The sequence below is a fragment of the Sapajus apella genome, unplaced genomic scaffold (assembly GCF_009761245.1).
Source record: "Sapajus apella isolate SASKATOON/1434 unplaced genomic scaffold, GSC_monkey_1.0 scaffold160, whole genome shotgun sequence".
Taxonomy (NCBI): domain Eukaryota; kingdom Metazoa; phylum Chordata; class Mammalia; order Primates; family Cebidae; genus Sapajus; species Sapajus apella.
Window position 1 is genome coordinate 126,432 of NW_022437100.1, and position 5,964 is coordinate 132,395.

The window sequence follows — 5,964 nt, forward strand, 5'->3', positions numbered from 1 at the left end:
CTCACCGCAACCTCCGCCTCCTGGGCTCAGGCAATTCTCCTGCCTCAACCTCCTGAGTAGCTAGGATTACAGGCACGTGCCACCATGCCCAGCTAATTTTTTGTATTTTTAGTAGAGACGGGGTTTCACCATGTTGACCAGGATGGTCTCGATCTCTGGACCTCGTGATCCACCCGCCTCGGCCTCCCAAAGTGCTGGGATTACAGGCTTGAGCCACCGCGCCCGGCCTATATATTTATTATATACATTACATTTATATAATATATGCATATATTAATATATGCATATACATGTTATAGACACATATATTATACATATACACATTTATTGGATATTACAAGTTATATGTGTTACATGTATATTACACATATATTATACATACAGCCAGTACATTTTAGGCCTTGTACATACCTTATTTCTTTCAGTTAACACATCTAACCCCGAAAAGTAGTATCTTGATTCCCATAGTACACGTCAGCACATCAAGGCAATGAGGCTATATGACTTGCCTAAGGTCACAAAGCTAGTAAGTGGCAGGGTCAGGATTTGAACTCTGCCTGTTTCCAAAGCTCATGTTCTCTCCACTACCCCACTCTTCCCAGTTCTAACAATGGGATTCAGTAGGCCACGGGAGCAGCACTACCAGGGCTGCATTCTTTTGTCAGCAGAGGACTCCCACCCAGGGTCTCAGCACATCAAGGGTTAAGACTGAGAGGCAGTGACTCTCTGGGGCTGCACAAAGGGAAATGCACTTCCTGCCCCAGCAGGCAGAGATGCTGTTTTATGCTCAGTAAATTAGATCGTTTGTTTAATTAAGACGACACACAGATTTTGTTATTCTAAATATTTTTGGAACATGATGCTTAGGAGGAAGCTGTCAAGACACAGATTTTTTTTTTTTCCTTTGCATTGGTTTCTCTTTCTCCCCCTTCAAGAGAAGGGTAGGGCCAGGCTCGGAGGAAAACAACAGCCAGCCCCTCAGCTCCTTTTGAAATAAAGATGTCAAGCTGGCAAGGGGTGTCTTAAGCACTTTACTGAAGGATTAGCTAGAAGAGGAAGTCGAGGAAGCACAGCCGGCCTGGTTTCTAGCAATACCCTACCAGGCTACACAACAACGCTGCATTTGTGAGCGTGTTTCTTCTTTTAAAGAGCTAACAGATCCTTGTTTTGTTTTTTCTGGAGCAAGAGCGGGCAAAAGACAGGCTGTGATTAACATGCGTCCTTCATCCTACAAGACAGAAGTTGTCCCATCTCCAACCCCTTAGGTTAAAAAGTTTAAAAATAAAAGCAAGAAAGCCAGGGCCCTGATCCTCCCTCTCCCCTACCCTCCTGGACCTTTTAGATGAGCAGCCCCACAGAATGCTGCTCTTCTCTCCAGGGCCGGAGAACTCCCCAGAGTCTGCCAACGCCCGGCTCTCCAGACACCTGGATCTGCCCACCTGTGCCACCAGGGCTTGCTGAGTGTGAAGACTGAAGCCCTTTGGTGTCACCCCACAGTCATGGAGGGCACAGTGGCTCTCAAATGACACTAAGCAATCTCTCCATGTTTTTAATTACCCCCCAATTACCCACTAAGAGGCTCCTCACTTTCTAACACCGCGTGCTTGCCTCAGTTTGCCAAACCTGCAATGTGCTTCTCCCTCATAGCAACTTCCTCCTTGTCCCAGAGAAGTGGCCCCTCTCAGCCTTGAAATTCCTCGAGTCCTTTGTCTATGGCATGCCTGGGAAACACATCACAGGCTGCCTTTGTATTTCACTCGTTCTGCCACTTTCCCCTTTAGGACTGTAAACTCCCCAAGGGCAGAGGCAGGGCCCCCTTCTCCCAATCCCCATGACTCACGGTACCTTTCCGGGGTCCCTGTCATCTCCACCTCACGTTAGACTCATCTACGGATCTGTCTCAGTTCTCCTCTAACTGCCCATGGGCACGGGCCAGGTCTTACTCAACCTCCCACCCCCCACCACCTGGCAGAGTCCCTGGCACAGAAAGGCCAGTTAAATATTTGTTCAATTACACATGTGTGTCCCCTTCCCCCCACATAGCAGCCTTGTATACAAACTGACTATTATTAATTGAGTGATTGTCTCAACAGGCCTCCCTCCTTACCCAAAAAGGGACTCCTAAGCCATCAGGTGAGGTGATGAGCGCTGGCCCAGACAGTGGAGTTAGAATGGCCACAGTGTTGCCCTGCGTGGAGAAGGAGCTAAGGCTCTCTTCCCTTTCCAGTTACTCAACAGTTACTTTGAAACCCTGTTAAACCCAGAAAAGGGCGCAGTGAACCGAGAAGTGGCTGGGCCTTTCAACTGCCCAGTGGAGAGAGCCGCCAGTCTCCAAGACCAGGGGCTTTCCTCGGAGTCTTCTCCCCACACCGGCTGGGTGGGGCCGCGCGCTCACCCTGCCCACCCCTCCACCTCAGGACAGCCGGCAAGCTAGTGATGGGGGTGCTCCATCTCAGTTTGAAACAGCAGGGCTTCCCAGCAGGAATAGGGGTGCCGCAGTCCCGTCTCCTGGGCGTGGCCCCAGAACAGGATGGGATGAGGACCCCAGCACAGGGAAGCGGGTGCGGGGAGTGGAGAATCGAAAACTCCGATCTGGCTCAAACACGAAAGAAGCAATCGCCCAGGCCTGGTGGTAACTGCAGAGCCAGCTGCCCCCGCGCCCCGCCCGGGCGGGACGGCCCCCGGGTCGGTGGAATCAGGTGCACGCCTAGGCGGCCCCGACGGCTGCTGCGTTCTGGGCCTTCCTCCCGGGGGGAACAGACCTCGGAGGTCGAGGGCTGGAGCAGGAGCTGGGGTGGCCGTTCCGGCCTCGCGCCCGGATCCCCGCCGGGTCCCCCTTGTCCGGCAGCCCCCGCACCTTCCCCCGGGCCCTCCCCGGCCGGCCCGACCGCAGCGGGCGAATGAGGAAGTCGGCCGCGGAGGCGGAAACCCGGCCGGGTGCAAGGTCTGCGGCGGGACGGGCCGGCTCTGACTCAGGAGGACGCCCTGACAGCTGCCAAACGGTGCCCGCTGCCCGTTACCTCCGTGCCTCCGACCCGGGGAACTTCCACGGGAGCGGCTGCCCCGGGCTCCCAACCCGTGCGGCCCCGGGACGCGGCTCCAGAAGGGGTTAAAAAGTTTGCCCGAGTCGGGCCTGGGCGAGGCGAGGCGAGGGCGGGGCGCGTGCCCCAGCGGCAGGGGGAGGTCGGCTCCGGTGCCCAGTCCCGGGAACGCGTCGGGGGGCACAGGGGGTCGCCGGGGAGCGCCGGGTCCCGGGGCCGCCCCTGCACCCCGAGGCCTCGCAGCCGGCGGCGCCCTCCCCGAGCGCCCGCGCGGGGGTCCTGGTGCCCCTGGGCAGGATGCGGCGCCGGGCCCGGTCGCCGGCGTTCGCGCCCGCCCACGCGGGTGGCGGGCCGCACCGAGGCCGAGAACCACAAGTCTACCCGGCGGCCGCGCGTCTCGCCCCCGCCCGCCTGCCCGGGGCGGGACCGCGGTGGGGCTCGCTCACCTGAACCTGGATCTGCCCGGGAAACAAGCGCTGCTTCTCCTGAGACGACTTTCTCGAGCGCTCGGGCGGCGGCCGGGTGGGGCAAGCGCACGAGGCGGGAGCTGCAGCAGGTCAGCCTCGCTCAGACTTCCGTGCCCTGCCCAGGAACCGCGGTGATCTGCGCGCCTCACCGCACCCAGCTCGGCTCCTCGCCGCCTTCCCGCCCCGCCCTCGCAGCCGCGGGCCCATTCCCAGCCGGCAGCCGGCTCCGGGGCGGAGCCTGGGAAACAATCCCGCCTCCCTTCCTGCTTCACCCACTGCAGACCGCGCCTGGTCTTGATGGGCAGAGATGTTGGCCTGTGGGAACGGGGGGTGGGCGGGGCCTCTGCGGCCAGAGGGGTGGAGATTCATCCTCCTCTTTCGCCCCCACCTTCACCCGCTCCACCTTCCCCCGCGCTTCCTAGGCGGGAGCCCCGCCCCCCTAGGGCGGGTCCAACGGACAGCCAGGTTCTAGGACAAGGATTGACACAGGGGGAATCCAATCAGGAGGCGGCGACGGGGGGCGCGGAGGGCTCCGGGCCGGGGTTTTGGTGCCTTGCCTGGGCCGGGCGAGGCCGGGCGGGAACCGACTGGGAAGGTCTGGAACTCTGACACCCCGCCCCGCGAGCTGTTCTCTCAGACTCATGTCGTCCCGCCAGAAGGACAGATATTAAGTACCATATATGGGAAAAGTGCTATTTTACATAATTATGATGCCTGTGGGGGCGGGCATGGACTCAGCCCTGGATTCCTTTGTGGGCGTCCTGAGTTCGATTCCAGACCCTGTCTCTTTGGAGTCCGCACGCCACTGCCTTTCAGCCTCCACACTCTTGCTCTGGCCGTTCTCTCTGCCTGGAATAATACCCTTCCGAGCCTCTCTTCACTCCATGTCATTAACTCGCATACATCCTCTCAAGTTCTTGTTACAAATTGCACTTGTTACTGTCCACTACAAGAGGATGACAAATGTTTTCATTTTTAAATGAATAATCTTTTGCTCCATTTGGAATTTATTTTTGGAGTAAGAAACCTAACATAATTTTTGTAATAGGGCCCACTTATCCAAACCCTGTTTTCTCCACTGATTTTAGTTGGCACCTTCATCACCTATGGAACTATTTTATACTAGAAGCTGTTTCTGACTTGGATACATTGATCTTTCTATGTGCACCTGTGCCAATCCCACAATGCTTTAATGATGATAGCTTTATAATACATTCTATATCTATGAGGGCAAATTTTCCTAGGAAGCTCGGGGGAAGGTGGAGCTGGTGAAGGTGGGGGCGAAAGAGGAGGATGAATCTCCACCCCTCTGGCCGCAGAGGCTCCGCCCACCCCCCGTTCCCACAGGCCAACATGTCTGCCCATCATTACTCTCTTACTGGAATGTTCTTGCTATCATGACAAAACCATTCTTCCAAATTAACTTTAGAAAAAGAAAAAAAAATATGTTCTAAAGGCAAAAGAAAGGTGAGAAAAAGAAAGATTTTGCAAGTCTGTGACAAAGAATTACTATCAGCAATATATAAAGATCTCTTCCCAGTTGATAAGAAAAATCTCAAAGACTCCAAAATAAAAATAGCCAAAAACAGGAACAGGTGACTTTAAAGAAGAATTATAAATCGCCAATAATTATTTTTAAAAGTCATCAGAATGCAAACAAAACAACATAGATGCCATTTTTCACCTATTTCATTCAAAAAAATAAAAAATTAAAATGCCCAATATTGGTCAGGTTTATAAATACAGATGAGAAAGTATATTGATCAATTCTATCTGAGAATTCATCTGAAAAAACATTAGAAAAGTACACACATATGAACTTTAAAATTCTTTGCGACATTGTTTATAGTCACTAAATGTTAGAAATAAATGTACAATATATTAGGAGATTGAATACATTGTGATACACTGTGATATATTCATAGGTTAAAAAGTACCAAAGAAGTCATTAAAATTTTTATGTAATCCCAGCACTTTGGGAGGCCATGGCGGGTGGATCACTTGAGGTCAGGAGTTCAAAACCAGCCTGTCCAACATGGCAAAACCCTGTCTCTAAAAAATAAAAATTTAAAATTTAAATTTAAATTAAAAAAAAAATTTATGTAGATTTGTATTTGCTGAGTGAAAATATACTAAGAGGTCAGATGCAGTGGCTCATGCCTGTAGTCCTAGCACTTTGGGAGGTCAAAGGGAGAGGACTACTTGAGCCCAGGAGTTCAAGACCAGCCTGGGCAAGACGGCAAAATCTGATCTCTACAAAAAATACAAAAATTAGACGCCCACAGTGGCACACATCTGTATTTCTAGCTACCTTGGAAGCTTAGGGAGGATTTCTTGAGCCTGGGATGTTGAGGCTACAGTGAGCCTTGATCGCACCACTGCACTCCAGCTTGGGCAAAGGAGTGAGACCCTGTCTCAGAAAAGAAAAGAAAAAAGAAAATCTAAGTGAAGACAAG

General features: G+C 52.9%; 1 protein-coding gene across 11 annotated transcripts in view; it reads right to left on the reverse strand.

Annotated features, from left to right (window-relative positions):
* Positions 1-3,743, reverse strand: part of MYH9 (myosin heavy chain 9) — a 116,810-nt gene extending 113,067 nt beyond the window's left edge. For 9 of the 11 annotated variants that reach the window (XR_004265044.1, XR_004265043.1, XR_004265041.1 and 6 more), the window contains exon 1: positions 3,488-3,743. The gene's annotated coding sequence lies outside the window, so the exon portion shown is untranslated. The remainder of the gene's footprint in view (positions 1-3,487) is intronic. The other 2 variants (XM_032266616.1, XM_032266617.1) reach the window with 2 other exon arrangements.
* Between the last annotated feature and the right edge of the window lie 2,221 nt (positions 3,744-5,964).